Here is a 17,850-nt window from a genome sequence, read left to right on the forward strand (position 1 = left end):
AGTTAAAAAAATAGAAACAAAAAAAACACAAAAAAAGGAAAACAAAAAAGGTGGGCCTCATTGACCAGAAGTCAAGTCCTGAAGTTCTGCAGAGACTATGAACTCTATCCAAGGTTTCCAGACTCCATAGAAATCATGTAGCCTTAATGTAAGATCCTCCATTCTCATAGTATGATTCAATTCAGATACCCATTCTCGAGTCTACGGTACCGATGCAGACTTCCAATATCTGGGTATCAATGCCCTGCCTGCATGAAACATGAAACAAATGTTAACAATGCCGTTAGCCAATTCCCTATCTTAAATACAGTTTCCCAGAAGGGCCTAATCAGTTCACATTCCCACCATACATGTAGCATAGTCCCTTCTTTGCTTTCACATCTACAACATTCTTTGGGTATCTGTTGACTCCATCTATGTAACATTGCCAAGCATCTATACCACCTAGTTATAATTTTAAAATTCTGTAATTGGCTTGAATTATTCATTTTAAAGGTTAGGTCAAAAGCTCTAATCCATTCATCTAGTGAGATCTTATGTCCCAGTTTCCGTTCCCATATATTTTGTTTTTACCCAAACCTGACCAGGTCTCTGCCATTGCTAGCCTATTTAAATGGGTATATTTCCAAATTTTCTACAGTTTTAGAAGTGGTAATAATCAGAGGTGTGATTACAATGCAGGACGATAAAGATGTTAAATCAAGTGTTTTGGTTCTGCTTACCACGTAGGCTTTGCAACTCCAGCAGGACTTGTATGACTAGGTAGGAAGAGGCAGCATCACAATGATCTCACTAGAAGCCCGGGACCTCTTTAGTATGGCCTTGGTCTTGATAATTACATTTTAAATGTTGGCATTTTCATCATAATTGTTTGTATGACTGATAAATATACTATTCTTCACATCAAAATACCCTAAACTATTATTAGTCTCTCTGTTTCTTTGCGTAAAACTGGCCTTAGACATCTAAAGATGCCCAGATATGAGAGAATTGAGAATGTCTCCAGTTTCAGCTTCAGGCAGAACTACAAGCAATTGGGTCCCGAAAATGGTGATGGAACATGCAGACACTTCTGGCACCAGCTTGTCTCGGCTGGGGAAAGATCTACCCATCCTCATTTAAACTGTGTGTCACTTAAACCAGACACATATTTTACGTATAGGCTGTTAAATAGATGCAAGATACACGGAAAGCAGGGATTGGGCTCTGTTCTGTTAGGAAAAGGGAATGATCAGTGAACATTTACAGAGTTATTCACAAAAGGGTGACGACTTTGAAGAAGGCAGAAGAAGTGAACAATCTAGGACAACATAGCTGATTTGGAAAAATTCTCCAATTCAGCTCACTTTCCAGTTCAGCTTTGTTGTCCTAGATTGTTCACTTCTCCTGCCTTCTCCAAACTCTTCACCCTTTTGTGTATACCCTGTTAGAGATTGTTCGACATTTTAGATCAAATGTAATAACTAGCTTATGCTGTGTGTTGTTTTTTTTTTGTATGTGTCTCGTTGGGGAGATGAAGCTTCACTTTTTGTCCCAGAGATAGCAGGAAGTAAGAGGAGATCTCTCCAAATCCAGGGGATGTCTGGTTGCAACCAGAACAATTTACCCCTTACCTCCTGTTCCTGTGACACTCAAAAATGTTTTATTTCCCATCGTTTTCTATACTGGACACAGTGGTCACAAGAACCACTAGTGACAGTAAATCAAAAACCACAGGTTGTAACCCATCCACATCTATTCAAAGCATAAAAAGAACTTTTGTTTACATACAGTCATTGCGCTTGCAAATATGAGACCACATGTGATGTCCACTCACAGGTCTGTAGACTAATGTATATACCGCATATGTATTTTGAAATGATTGTAGTACTGGCATATAAAGCAACAGGAGGAAAGCATAGAACAGAAGTCTGGCAGACAGTAGAGCTTACAGGTGACACACCAGCAGGTTATGCTTTTTTGTATATGATTGAGACCTGTTGTGACTACTTATGACTTTATCAATGATACTCCTCAAGCACCCACCGCTCCAATTCTGCCCATGGGTTCCCACAATTAAGGTCTCTCTGATGCTGGTAGGATATGATTAAGCCTTGTAGGTGAAACGCGTGAGTGGATTTGGGGTGCGTTTGGTGTAATCTGTTATATGCACTAAAATAAAGCATAGATTCCAGTCAGAAGATCTGTGGAGTGCGGCTCCTTTTTGTGTCGGGATTACTTAGGACTTTATGTTCATGTTATGCTATTCAGCTGATAGTACAGAGTTCCCCAAGCATGTCCTATCTAATGGGCATGCTACAGGTTTATGGCAATCTGAGAACAAATAGATATAATTGCTTCTTTTCAGCCCCAAGTGAACAACATACCAGGCCGACATGAATATGGCTTTGAACTGGCTCTTAGTCAAGTTTAACATTTCAGTGATTAATATTAATAGTGCCTGTGGCTCAATGATCTAAAGCAACATTTCTTAGTCTTGTCGTATCAAATATCATAGCCAGGTGACATAGGGAAAATGAATGTACAGTAGTGACAGAGGCACAGGCTAAGAGGATTCTCACAGTAAGATATCAATGCAATATTCACACCATGAAGACAATTTTCACAACTTGTTTTTCTGCAAATGTCTTTTTAAAAAGTTGAGTTAACGAAAAAAATACAAGCAAACATTATAGAGAGTTTGGAAAGTTGTTTTTCTACTTGTGAACAAATCAGATAAATCCAGACAAAGGATACAGCCACTGACATACTTCCATTGCCCAGAATGGACCTGAGTAGCCTTGCCCAGCCTTTTAACCACAACAGTTGGGATATGTTCATGGTGGCTGTCAAAAACAGGCTAACCGCAATAATGATCAATGAAAAGCTGACAGCAATATTGACTGACACTCATATTAAGTTTCTTTTTACATGGCAACCTTGGATATCCTACTCCTAACCTCACAATTTGACAATTATTTGCTAGATATTTAATCGTTTCAGGTGCTACCCTGCCAGGACTCTTACCCAATTTCTTTTTCTATTTCCCCATTCTCACTTTTCCCTACCATCTCTCTTCCCCCCTCCCTCCTTCTTCTCCCTTTCTCCTCCTTCTACCTTATGTCTGTTCTTCCATTTTCACTTCTCCACACAACCTACCTTTTCTTTTATATGCCTTTTATTGAACACTTTATTGGCCTCCTAAATGTTTTTGTTCTAGGACATAGGCTTGCATGGATGCATGCTGTAGCACCCTATGCATCGCTGTCTTTTGCTTTCACTTTGCTAACCCAACAAGGGTTAGTTGCTTAATTTTCTTGATAACTACGGTCATGTTCTAATTCTGTGACCTGACTTGAAGGTTCCATCCTGTGTTATTTGTGACTGTACCAATTGGATCCATCTAGAGCCTGTTGTGTATTGTTGGATGCTTTCTAATAAACTCCATGTTAAAGAAAAATGTTAAATGTGGAAACCCTGCTAAAAATGTTGTCTCCAGCTCATGGTACATTAGTGTGATCACTAAGTTGTAGATGTAATAAAAGATTAAAGTGACATTAAACTCAGGTGTTAAGCCTTAAAAATGCATTCAAGTATCTTAACTATTAACAAAAATGTATCTTATTTGTGTATCACTCGGCTGTAGATCCTCAACTCATCTCTGATCTTCTGGAGGGTGGCTGCTTTTGTTCCCCATGGTCCCTGTGTGTGTTACAAAGTATCCACTGCTCCAAGCCTACTCCTGTGATGGACTTCAATCTCAATACAAAATAGTAAACTAAACATAAGATTGTAGTCCATCACAGGAGTTATCTTGGAGTGGTGGCTACTTTGCAACACACACAGAGACCATGGGGAGCACAGGTAGCCACCCTGCAGAAGGAAGGACAGTGTCAGCACCAATTCAGAGATGATTTGAGGATCTACATCCGAGTGACACACAAATAAGATACATTTTTGTTAATAGTTAAGGTACTTGTATGCATTTCTAAGATTTAACTGCTGGGTTTAGTGTCACTGTAAGCAATGTGGCAAACTGGATGCATTTGACATCCAGATTGGATAATTTTTTAACACTCCCTTGCTCTATATAAGAAAATTACTTTTAGTAATCAACCTGAAATGAAACAAATAATAATCAGAAAACGAATGCAAACAATGAAAATTGTAGAACTATCAATCATTATACTCCGCTAACAGCGGGCAGTGTCTGCAGGTTCCTCATAGACATGAGATTGTTGCCCAGTAAAGCAACTGGCAAGTTGCATAGTCCCGGCATAGTTTGGCATCTGGTTTCTTATGTCTACGGGTACCTAAAATCTGTACATTCTGATACAATCATAAGAATATATAACATTACGAGATGGAAAGTTAAAGATGGATAAAGCTGCTCTAACTAGTGTGCAACAAGTGTGTAGAGTATGAATTATCCCGATTTGTGACCTCCCAGCCCTAGAGCATCTGAAACAAGATAGGAAGCGTCTGTCTTGTCACAGATGCTGTAACAACTTGTCCTGGGGAAGCCTCCAGACCGGGGTCAGGTAGAGTTCAATGAACTAGCACATCAACACTATTTGAGAAATGCTAAGGTGTTTTAGTCCTGTGCTCACCCCTCCACTCCCATCTGCCTGTTATTAAACCGGTGGGTTTTTTACAACATCAATAAAGAACTTTGCTACCAATTGGCATAGACAAAAGCCCGAAAGCTAGCTTTAAACTATGAAAACTTTGTGTTTCATCCATTTAGGTTGTTTTGCTGTGTCAAATACTCCCCTGGGTTCAAAAGTTCGCTTGAACCATGAACTTTGTCATTTCACAGCAGGCATCTGAACAAATATAAGATTAAAGCAAGCAAGAGGTGGAAAAAAAAGGAATATTAACAATTTTTCTCTTTTGTTTCTCATGTTTTTGAAAACTGTAACTAAAGAGAGGTTAAAAGAACGACTTACAAGTTATGAAAAACTACATACACATCAGGTTTTCACATCGCGAGCGACAAACAGATACTGCAAGATCTGATGAACGATGTAAGCAAGAAAAAGGTGATGAAGTGTATAAATGACGATATTCAGTCCAAAGGGCCATGGAAATTTTCCAATGTATGTGATATATTGCTCCCTGTTCCTTTAGATAGTTTTACTGCAGATTCATTGGAAGAAATAGCAGGCACAAAACTTGTGTTAAAATGTACCTAAACCCAGAACCAACAAATAATATATTGCAGACAACCAGCCCTTAGATAGAGGGGATACATTAGTTTTCTTCTTGCTGGCTTTTTCCCCTTTATTTTTAACCGGTAATGCTACAAATAACACACTTCCTGTCCCTTCGTGTCTACATTCACTTCTTCATCATATCTATGGAAGGAGCTATGATTGTCACACAGACTTGACTTTAAACATGCCTGCCTTTGTTCATCCTCATCATATAGTGGATTGATGAGGCTAGTAGTTTACAAAAGAGTGATAACATTGTTTATACTGTATTTTTATCTCAGAGGAAGTGGCAAGAGTACTCCTCTACTCCAGCAAAAGCAGCCTGTCCTCAAGCTGAGAAGAATACCCCTCCTCTGAAGCAAAGAAAAGTTATTTTCCTCACATCAGTGCTATCTTAGCTTTGTTGTGGGTACTCTGCCATTTGGTTCTATCTTCTACAACCCATGTATTCACCAAGGTTCTAGCCCCTGTGCATGCCTTGTTATGCTCTCAGGGCTTTCCCATTGTGCAATATCTGGACAACCTCCTGTTGAGGGAACAGGGAGCTCAGATCCTGATAGAGAATGTGGTGCAAATGGTCCAAACTTTGAAAAATTTGGTTGGATCCTCAACCTTCAGAAGTCTCTGTCGGATCCATCTTGGTCAACTCATTGCTTGGAGTATCTGGGTTTGATCCTGGTCATAGATCAAGCTAACATTATTCTTTCACAAGGAAAACTTCAAATTCTCCACTCCCAGACTTGTACTCTTCAGTCCAAGAGTCGACTGATTCTTTGTTTTTGCATTAAAAGTCATGGGACTTATGGTAGCCATCTTGGAGGCAGTCCCATTTGCCCAGTTTCACTTAAGACCTCTTCAACTCCACATCCTTCCTTTGTAGGACAAATCAGTTCAGTCCTGGGACAAACCGATTTGCCTGACAGCAAAACCAGGTTCTCGCTGGCTTGGTGGCTGAGGAATCCAGCTCTGGAGTTGGAAAAAGCCTTCCTTTTGATCTCTTGGATAATTATTACATTGGACGCCAGCCTATTAGGCTGCCAAAGAACCCTAGAAACCTTGACAGTGCAGGGGACTTGGATGCTGGAGTAATCCTCACTCCCAATTAGCATTTTGGAGCTTCGAACAATTTGGTTGACTCTACAATACCAACCATCTAAACTGGAGGGTCTCCAAATCAGGATCCAGTCAGTTAATGCCACAGCACTAGTGTAATTTAAACATAAGGGAAGTATCAGAATTCTTGTGTAGAAAAAAATCTGTCCTGAGCAGAACATCATGTTCCAGCCTTGTCCGCTGTTAAAATGTCAGGCTTGGACAATTGGTGGGCAAAATGCCACAGCTGGCAAGGCCTTGACAAGGGGGAGTGATCCTTACACCCTGAAGCATTTCTGAACCTGTGTCACAAGTGAGGTGAGCTGGATGTGGACCTCCAGTACGTCAGAAGGATCATTGTCTTCATGTAGATTGAGCTGCATGTGTCTACCTTGCAGCCTCTTCCTCCATTAGAAACACTTACTCCTAAAAGGGTAACCAGCTTCATGTTCCACCATTTCTCAGTGGCTCAGACAAATCATTAAAGCTTATGGTCTAAAGGAACGGGTTCCAACCTTTCCTGTCAAGGTGTACTCTCCTAGATCTGTGAGCGCTTCTTGGGCTTTTCCGCATCAGGCAGCTGTTTTCCATACCTGCAAGTCTGTCACCTGATCTTCTGTTCACATGTGCTCTAAGTTTTACCAGGTGGATGTTCAGGCCTCTTCTAATGCCAGCTTTGGGTGTAAGGTCCTTCAGACAGCTCTTTGAGCTGCAGTCAGTCCCTAATTGTTTTTTTAGGTGGGCCCATTACATTATTTTTGCTGTCCCTGGCTGTCGTGCTGATGCATTGGCTTCAGTCCTTTCACAGTCTAGCCTAACCTGAAACAAATATGCATATGAGAAGTATTGACTTCACTTCTTTTATACAGGAGCATTCAAAGTAGGCGAGATAACTAACATTTTTAGACAGAGGTTAGGAATAACAGCTAGATCTCCATAAGGCAAAGTAAATGAACAGAACAGTAGAATTAGTGAGAAGCCCTTATAAAGGTCTTTCACACGTGAATATCTCATACCCAATGGGATCTTGCTTTCAGTGTCCTTGAAAGATATAAGAAGTGGTTGTGATTCAAAATTCCACTATTTCAGTATTCAGCTACATTTAGGTTTGTGTGAAAGTGCCATTTTCTGGCTGATATAGCGGTGCATCCGTTCTTTCTCTCCTCCTCACTGGGCGCTGCTATTTACAAAATTTGAAAAAGTTAAAATAAAAAACATTTTCGGTTGCGGCCTGAATTTTTTTTATTTCGGTTTCGTTTCGGTTTTTAATTTTCATTTCGGTGGACCTCTAGTTATGGTTGTGTTTTAATAGCTTATGTAGTTAAGCCAGGGATGGATAAATTAATATGGAATTTAGGAGCCAGTCATTACAATCTAGAAACCAGCAGGATTTTTTTTTTCTGGAGCCAGCTTCGATGACAACTACAGAAAACCTTAAAAGTTAGGCGCCAGCTAATTAGCATTGGCAACCTGGCTCCTCGGATTTGTCCAGGCCTGAGTTAAGTCAACATATGTTAAAGGCTTGGAGGCCTGTAACTGAAAAGTACAGAAGGAGAAATGGGCATTACTGCCGAATTATTCAAAATATTCCCTGTTGTGTAACAAAGGATTTCATGATGACACACATTCAGCTTCTAATCATTAGTGCGCAAACTGAACTGAACTAATCTTCTTAATAAATTGTGAAGTCTTGTGTGCCTTATGGTTTCTGTAGGGGCTTTTCTCCCTGTCTGGGACAAGCAGAATATGAAAACAAATGGGTCATGACTTTATGTATTTGTTTAGTTAGAATACTTGTCATCTTGTGATACAGACTCTTGACCAGGTTATACAAGCGTGTTCTGATCCCCAAATTTGCAGGAATGAAAACAAACATCTGTTGTTTTTTTTATGCCTATGCGGCTAATGCAATAAGCGAACCGATCCCAGCGTTGCACTGTTTTGTTTTGTTTTACATGTGGAAAATTACAATCCCACTTGTAGTGAATTGGTGGGATATTATCAGGGTTACATATAAATATGCTAGTAAACATCTAGTTAGAAAAGTTAATTTTTTTAACCTTTTGTTGTGTTCACATATTGTTTTTAACTTAAACAGAACACCCAGTGATACTTACGAAAATGTATCAGTGTCAAATATAATTAGTCTTGCTTATGTCTTGATTAGTAAAGCAAAAAGTTTGTAGTACGTAGCATCAAAGTCCACATCCAAGCTGAAAAAAACCTCTGCTACCATTTCTACAATCAATTCGCCTTTATTGGTGCTTAAAAAACCCCTATTTTTACTTACCTGAGTCTGCCATTTCACGCCCCTCACCAGTGCCTCTAGTGGAGACTGGTGATGCAGCACTGTAGTTTGGGCCCACCACTGACCAGTCTTTTTGTGGCTTCTGGTCTTGCCATCACAACGCCTCTGCAGTTTTCAGGACCTGTGAGAACCCCACTGATGGACAACCAATGGGAGGTGTCCAAAACATTATGCAACAAAAAAAATGGACCCCCCCACTGTGCAACAAAGAATGGGGAAGACTCAGGACCTGGAGCTTTACATGACCACATATTAAGGTGAACATTTGGGGCATGTAGATTAGGTTTCATTTTTACCTGTTGTGTTTAGCTAGAAGGGTATGTTTATGAAGGTGATGAACACTCAGTGTTTGGCATAGGTGTGCTGCTTCCACACAACGCGGATGTGGACTAGGTCTGATCAGTGCTGTAGACAGTTATCTGAATTTAGCAAAGCTAAAAAAAAAAAGTAAGCATAATATTTTTTTTTAAAAACTCCAATATTTCTGTTTTTATTAAAGGGATATTAAAGTCAAAAGATTTTTAGGCTATTTCAAATGCTTACTGAATCACTTACAATGGATACTGCTCCTTGATGTCTTAGCTTCCTGCAGGATCAGCTGGTTTCTGAGCACTGGCCCTGATATCCTGTTTTAGGGTGGCTCATTTCCCTTGCAGGGTCAAATGGAGCCACCCTTGTGTGTGCTAGTAAGCTGTGTGCATCTCTACAAACACACTGGCAAAGTGAGGCAATCCACTCCCTTCTTTCTTCTCCCCGCTCCTCCTCCCTCTTAGTAGATGGACTGCTGCTGTAGACTGTGCTCTTCCATGTGATCCTGTACTGGACAGGAAGTTCAGGGAAGTAGAGGTTAGAAGTTTGGAGTCAGCTGTTCGCAAGCAAAATGATTGAAAGTGCTTTGGCAAAAATGTAAAGAAATATTTTGCTGAGCAATATACTGTATATTTGTTTGATCTGGATCGTGGAAAATAGTTTGAGAATTTAATCCTACTTTAATGTTCTTTTGTTGCATACATTTTAAACTGATTGTTTAATTACTCTTTAAAGTGACATTAAACCCTCAGATTTTTTAACATAAACCAATACTGTAATGTGTGCCTTACTGCAATCCATGGTAGTTTCCCTTCTCTTTGCTGCTCTTCCTTTTAAATCTTTTAATTACATTAAATTAGTGATTCAATTGGGGGGTGTTTCCAATGTCTATGGCTACAATGACATCAGAACTAATATCTGCTAAGTAGGGCATTGCCATCATAGCTTAAAGTGACATTAAACCCTCAGATTTTTTAACATAAAACAATACTGTAATGTGTGCCTTACTGTAATCCATGGTTGTTTCCCTTCTCTTTGCTGCTCTTCCTTTTAAATCCGTATCTCTTCTCATGCTTGGGGAGAACTTCCCTTTGCAGCTAAGGGCCTCTTCCTGTAGTGCTGGCTCAGGTTGTGAACCTGCACACAGACACCATGTATCCATTCCAGAGACAAGGCAGTCTGCTGCAAAACAGAAGTTCTGCCCAGCATGAGAAGAGATACAGATTTAAAAGTAAGAGCAGCAAAGAGAAGGGAAACTACCATGGATTACAGTAAGGCACACATTACAGTATTGTTTTATGTTAAAAAATCTGAGGGTTTAATGTCACTTTAAGCTATGATGGCAATGCCCTACTTAGCAGATATTAGTTCTGATGTCATTGTAGCCATAGACATTGGAAACACCCCCCAATTGAATCACTCATTTAATGTCTGTATAGAAATATAGATTTTGTTGTTTAGTTGTAAATATTATGTTTATTTCTTTTTAGCCGGGTAAATATGAAATGTTGCATGCAAGTATTTTATATCTACCCCTTTCTAGTTAGCAAATGATTGAATATGTATAAATCTGGTACTCCGCTCTGTGATCAAGCCATAAAGTTGTGTGTTTTTGTACAGTTTATTTATGCCCACAGATTAAACAGCATAAGTAAGATTTATTTCTGGAGTGCGGCTTCCCTTTTTATACTTGGATCTGGTACACCGCTGTTATGGATAGGTGATTTACTATTGTTCTATGAATTCAGACCTATTATGTGGATCTCAGGACACACACACAGCTGAATGAGAAAGAGAAGGCACACACCCACGTCTCCTGTAAAGACAATGCCATCTAGATCTTATGTCTGGAGGAGCAGTTACTGTATGTGCAGAGCTTATTCTGCGCTGTCAGCATGCCCTGCATGCGCTAAAGCATGAGAACACCCTCTGCTAAAATATATAAAATATTGTTTATAAACTTCAAAAAATCAATGTAAAATCAAATAGATCAAAAATTGCTAAAATTCTCCGCTTTTCATCAGTTTTACAATTCACAGTTGTTTCCAATTGAACATGAAAATGTTGCCCTTAAATTAGGGGGGAATATGAAGCTATATATGCAACCTATACTGTCTCACTCGCTAAACTTACTAGCGATTAATCGCCAAGCATTTGTAACAAATGGCTCCCTGTGGTGTATGCTCCCAAATAAGCATGTAAGAGCGATTGATCACTCATGATAGCATCATGTTCCAATTGTGTGCGATTAATTGGCGTTAAGGGCTGTTGCAGGTTACTTGTATTGCATATATCCTAAGAACTAATTAGTTCCATCTGTTTAGAGATCAATCGTTGCGCTTGGTAATTAGAACAATAAAGAATAACCCATGTAGCTTTAGTGTGCCAAAGTGTGTAACGAACAGCATTAACTTTCATCTTCAGTTTTTGGCTGCATCGCCAGGTAAATGTCACTATGTGGCCGTGAAGGTGAGCCTGCAAAATGTAAGCTAGTGTGTTCATACATTCAAGTGAATCTTGAGTTTAGTAGGGAGAGTTGTTAGTATACAGTATACATTCAAACTCCATAACAGGCACGTTTGAGGTTAGACTTCTGTTCATGCAGATAGCATTTACAGGAAGTGCTACAGGAGCTTTACCAATGTGGCAATAGTCTATGTAGAGTAAAACCTTGTAGATTCCTCACATTTCACCAGAGAACTCTTCTGTGGGAGAAGCTCAGAATGGGGAATAAAAAGGTTCTATTATGTTTTTTTTCATGTAAATATACTGTATGTTGATCATAATACATCATTAAATGCTTGACATAATAGGATCAGTGGCACATTAAAAAAAAGAAACTGGCTGGTTTCCGAAGTTTAAAGGGCACACTGAGAAAAGCTGATAATTCAGTCTTGTGGAGATGCCAGATAGTTGGATGTCACCAGCTGTACATCTCTCATGGATGCTGGCAGTCGAATCTTTGCACCTGAGTTCCAAGCTCTGGCCACCTGCCACAACCAGTACAAAGGGGCTTACTCTCCCTCTTGGACTTTTCTCTTGTCCCTTGGTAACATTAAAAGCCACTGGGTTATTCGGTCCTCTGACATCCACTTCTAAACATCCAAATAAAATTTCATTTAGAAGGACTGACCATTTGCATTTTAATTACCAATAAGTCCACAATAATAAAACGTTTTAGCAGGTTGTTACGGCCTTTGTCCTTTATCTGATGTCCTGTTCATTGGTGGAGATAATCCCCAGACTCCCACCTTTTCCGTTATTTGATTCTCACTCTGGTGGCCTGGTAAGGTCTGATTGCTTTTATAGACTAACTTTTTGGAATAGTCCTTTCAAACACATTCCACTGTGTACAGAAATAGACTTTGACAATTATAATACACTTATCCTGCAATCACTTGTATCTGAAAGCAGAGACCGAAACTTTCTGCCAACTCCTTACTTTAGAATATAATACATTGAAATAGAATATAATATTCTGCAGCTGTAAGCAGCTCCTGAAAATTACACCTTGTGTGGATGTAACCTATATGTTTTCATAGCTAGGCCCTTCTGAGAGTAATTGGAAGCCTCTTATATAAGGCATATCTTGTGACACCCATTATCATGATCATGCTTATTCTGCTCCAAGGGAATACGTTAACAACAACAAAACCTTTTCCTTCTGTGAGGTTATAAGGATTTATCAAAATACTTCACAAATTGGCGCATAGAGAGGATCTATTTCAGCATCATCCTCATGGAGTTTTCCAGATTTTATGCTCATTCTACAAAAATATCAAAGTGCCAACTTTTCTCTAAAAAATTAGGTCAAAATAGGCCAGGCCCAGCTCTAAGCAAAGCAGTCCAAAATCTATCAAGGTAGAAATACTTTGGAATAGGTTACATTAGGCTATATTTCAATGGATGAAGCCACACAAATTGCATTCCTTCTTATCAACTATGTTTTTCCCCCTAAAAAAGCTCTCCCTTCTACATCTTGCTTGTTCTATTGTGGTTTGACTTTTAACCACAGAAGGCCAGCTTCATCGTTTTTTGTCATATAAGTTTGATAACAAAATAGGAAAAACATACACACACATTGCACGGTTCTCCCCAGAAAGGGGTCCCATTATATGTAACAGCGGTCAACATTGGACAAAAGTAAAAGAAATAATAAACATTTGCAGTTACATCTTTTTAGGTCTAAAAAACATTAATTTACATCAGAATTGTTCACCTACTGGCAAGTCTATTCTCACAATTAGACATTTATAGCAAGAACATAATTTTGAGGCTACATACAAAATTACGTTTCTAAGTAAGTTGTAAAAAGACATTCATGGAGCTAGGGTTGGAATAGGTTCAGATTTCCATAGAATGATATTGACCAGGAGAGTATAAGTGAGCTTTTCATGGCTGCCAAACCTTTGTAAATGTTGCCATAAAGTTGGTTCGGATTCCAGTTATTTTCTTGAACAGAATGATTGAATTAATACAATTTTTGACTGTTCCTATGGAAAGGATTGGGGATTTCCGAGTCGTGCCAGTGTGGTTTTGCCCGCCTTGACAACATATTGGGGGTAATTGATCAAAATTGGAGCAGAAAAAATATGGTGCAGCTGTGCATGGCAACCAATCAGTTTCTCCCTTCAATTTGTTCAGTTAAAATTTGAAAATGAAAGCAGTAAGCTGATTGGTTGCCATACACAACTGGTCCAGATTTTGTCTGCTCCAGTTTTGATCAATTCCCTTCATTGTATTTATTTGTGGCAAGGGTATTTCACATCAGTATTTGTTACCTAGTTGTGAGAAGCTGTCAGTGTGCAGTAAAATCAGAGTAAGCAATTTCAATACAGGTGAGGAGCCTGTATAACTGTTCAAAAATAAATATTGAGTTAATACGGGGTACATTAAATCAATTTAGTGGCGTTAGGCAACATATAATCTTAAACTTCGGCATGCAAGTCAATTTACCCAAATCCTCATCCAGTGTGGCTTACTGGAGAGATGGCTCTGCCCACCTGCAGGAAACACAAGTTCAGAAAGTTGAGAATGCTCTCAGGAGGTATCAACTTCAGTTATTGTGTTTCCTTCATCCTGCAAACAACCCAGCTCTTGGTTTGTTTTTGTTTTTGCTCAAAGCAGCAGTCAGCCTACGACATTCAAAGGCCTGTTTTGTGGGCCATTGGCACCTAGCAAACCTAAGGCGGATAGACTATAGGAAGAATGTTTGGCAGGGGTCTCACAACTTACATGCATGGAGATGGCACAACTCTGACCACACTGGCATGCAAATAGCAGTGTTTTAGCTGACAGACATCCAGACAGAGTAAAGGAAGCACCTTTAAATGAAGCTTACGGTTCCTGTGCGTGGCCATATATACAAGCTGGCAGTAAGGAAGGTCCTTTTATCGGGCGAACCCTTTACCACATTGAAAGCCTGTGGCATGGTTTCCAGGCTGGAGGAGGCTGTGCAAGATCGTAAGACACTCTGTTGCCTGGATCATCACTCTGATGTTATGAACTCAACTATGGAGGACCCTAAGGCAACAGCTCCTGCTGTAAGACATCCCCCCTCTCTGTGGATGCCTGTCAGTATAGCAGGGGTTTTGGAAACTTTGTGGCTCTGGGCACCTCACAAGGTTACCCTTTGCTCACTCCCCATCTCCGTGTCTCAGTGTGGGCTCACTTAATGGAGGGCTAGGTGTGGCCTTGTCCCCTTTCACCTGCCCCCCCTCCCCCCATTTGCAGGATGGATACTGAGGGCTGGTTGGCTGTGTCTCCTTTCTGTCTTGTAGGTCAGATCTCAGGACAGACTGTCAGAGGAGTTCGGGAGTAAGTACAGTAGCTGAGGCACTAAAATCTCCAAGTCATGGAAACAAATTCTATGTCAATCATGTCTTGACATGTGGGTGTGGAAACTTCATCTTTGTTTAAAGATCTGATAGTCCCCTAAAACAATACATCTCCACATTTTAATCTTTCCATTCTTTACTAGAACATTTTAAACAACCACTGTCGGTTCCTCAAATGGGGGGTCCTGCACAGGTGTCGCCCAGATCTTCGCCGCATAAGAAATAAAGCCAGTTCAAGGAGGAGGCAGACTTTTAGGAATTATCGCATTTAGCAGAAGGCAAAGAACTTTTAGCATCTGAGGACAGAGAAACAGGGGCAAGCAAGAAAGCCATTCTTCAAGATATATGTTTCCAATCAAAGAGACTGAAGAACTGCTCAAAATGATATACTCTACTACAGAGTAAATCCAAGACGACTGTACGGGGGCTTAGAGGAAACCAAAGGGTAATGGTGAAAAGCATACCTAAGGAATGGAAGGACCCAGAGAATAAGCCTTTTTTAAAGGAAGTTTTACCTTTGATGAAGAGAATGCAGGGTTCCAGGTCACACTTCTCTTTCGCCAATGTGTCTAAAAATCCAATTTCTCTTATGAGAACAACTGAAAGATCCTATGGGCAGGATGATGGACGTTCTGTTAAAAAAAGGCATGGGAAGTATCCACTCAGGGAATACCTGTGTTGCAAGGAACCTTGATTTCTGAGTCAAACTGCACAGGCACATTTGTTCTATACTTTAGAAGCAGGTGATGGTGTAGCGTCTATACAGCTAATCTCTAAAATGGTGGCATTTATGGCACTTCAGCAGACCCGGTAAGCATGGTCGCCTATACCACTGTGATGGTAAACCTCTATACGCAAGGCAGTCTGGTTCAAGGCCCAGATGGGAAATATAGCTTCCAAAAGTAAACTTGGCCCCTACGCATCACAGCTCATTCCATGTGGTTTCTATCCATGTCTTGGGCTGAAAAAGCTGGTGCGTCAGTTGAGCCGATCTGTAAAGTAGCGACATGGATTGGCATTAATACATTAGTGAATTGCTATTTTTGATTGACCTCCAGCCCCTTCAGGAGGAAAGGGCTTCAGGTCCTGGTCCTACCCTCGTTAACATCTTGCTAGTCTCTCTAGTGAACCGACCTGGAGGATGATTTGGTAAAACTTGAATTATTACCTGATAACTCCTTTATCATAAATCCTAAAAGATAGTGAGCACCCTCTCATTTTCCTTATTTTTCTTATATTTAGATTTACGGTTTGTCAGTCATCTTGCTAGCAAGTGTAAGTAATGGCTTCTGGGAGCCTATTAAACTCTCTAAACTTTTGTTTCCTGCAGGTGGACAGAGCCATCTCTCTCTAAAATTCTTATAAAAGTAGTTATCAGGTAAAAGTTTTTTTGTTACTAATGGATTTTCAGTGAATCTTATTTAGAAATAAAGCAGCCTTGGTCTAGAAAGCTGCACACACAAAGCAGCTATTCACAAAGCTGCCGAAGGATCTGGCCGTAGCTTCGGCCAATCCTTCGGCTGGCTTCGGCCCCAGGACCCCTTCGGTTCAGGAGAACCGAGGGGGTGCTGTACGGGCTATTCACAATAGCCCGTACAGCTCCTGATCACGGCCGAGCAGCTCAGTCGAGCGCTCAGCCGTGCTGAAAGCCGAAGCTGGCATTTGTGAATAGACCCCTAAGTAGTAATTTCTTTGTCCACCATGAAATCCTTTTTTTTGTAGATCTGGTTAAAAGACCTAACTACCAAGAAGTTTGTTCATGGGTGATATGCTGGGATTGTGGGTTATTTGTGCAACTTTTTGTGCAGTATTTTTTAAGACTAGGAAGGGAAAAACCTTATACTTTCTTCTACTACTACTACTACTACTCTTTCCTACTGCTTGTGGCTAAGCATTTTTCTTAAAATCAGGGCACCTACCTGTCCACAAAGATTTGGTACCATCTGTTGTAGAGATTTCAAGGTGGGTGCCTAAAATTGGAAGAGGAAAAGCTTGAAGAACATCAGTATTTCAGTCCTTCCATTTATGCATGGATTGAACAGAATTAGGTAGTTCTGATGTCCACATAAAGGAAATCATTAAAAAGTTAATGAAACAAAAGTTCTCTGAAAGTCTTTTTGATGGTGGGAGGGTGCTTTGTAAGACAGGACCTCAGATGTTTTTGGGTTTAGTTGCAACCCAGCGATTCTGTCACATTTAAACCGTAGTTGAAAGAGTGTGGGGTGACACCTGTAAAGAAGCATATCTTCTACAACAATCTGGTCTTCATTTAGTCCCACAGTTATTCCCAGGTTGTCACTGAGTGTTATTGTTAGGGGTTTAAAAGCCAGTGTAAAACTTGTTGAGCACAAGGGACAGACTGCCTAATCTCTCTGTAGATGTGTACTGATTAAGGGTAACAAGGCAATATGGTGTTTAATAACGTGTCCACTGATGTTAACTCTGTGGGAAAACTAGGCCATTATCAGGTTCTAATTGCCTATCTATATTTAGATTGAAAAGTCTTATGTAATGTAAAAACGGAAATAACCCTGCAATGGTACGACTAAGCACTTGGTATGTGCCTTGAATAAAGGAGAGATGGTGAGGTGACTGTGTTACTGAGGAAAGGGTCTAAACTCATGTCTTAAAAGAAAATAATCTGTAGCCAATTATGGCATTAGCATCCATATATGCATATGCCAGAGTATTATGCTTGGCTTGTGCCTCTGTAAAGCTGATTAGCATTATAGATTTGTTTGGCAAATAAAAATGTTATTTATTAAGTTTTAAATACAGTAAATAAACAAAGACAAACAAGGAGTACAACTCCATACAAGCACAATAAATGAGTGTCCATCAAACGAATGACTATGACATGAAATTCGAAACACCGCCCTCAGGAAACAGGGTACTAACTCGCTTAAGCAATACTTTTGTGGACTATAGGAGAGGTGCGGGAATGTTTCAATTGCAGCCCCAAAGAGCGACTCTAAAAGAAGTAGAGAAGACAGAAAAAAGCAAATAAGGACACAAAACACCAGCAATAAATACAGGAAAAGAGAAAAAGAGAGAAGAGGAAAGGAAGGGGAATGTAAAGAGAAAAAAAGGGGGGGGGGGGGGGGGAGGG

Source organism: Nanorana parkeri, unplaced genomic scaffold (genome assembly GCF_000935625.1).
Source record: "Nanorana parkeri isolate BGI_ZX_2015 unplaced genomic scaffold, ASM93562v1 scaffold353, whole genome shotgun sequence".
In the NCBI taxonomy this organism is placed as follows: Eukaryota; Metazoa; Chordata; class Amphibia; order Anura; family Dicroglossidae; genus Nanorana; species Nanorana parkeri.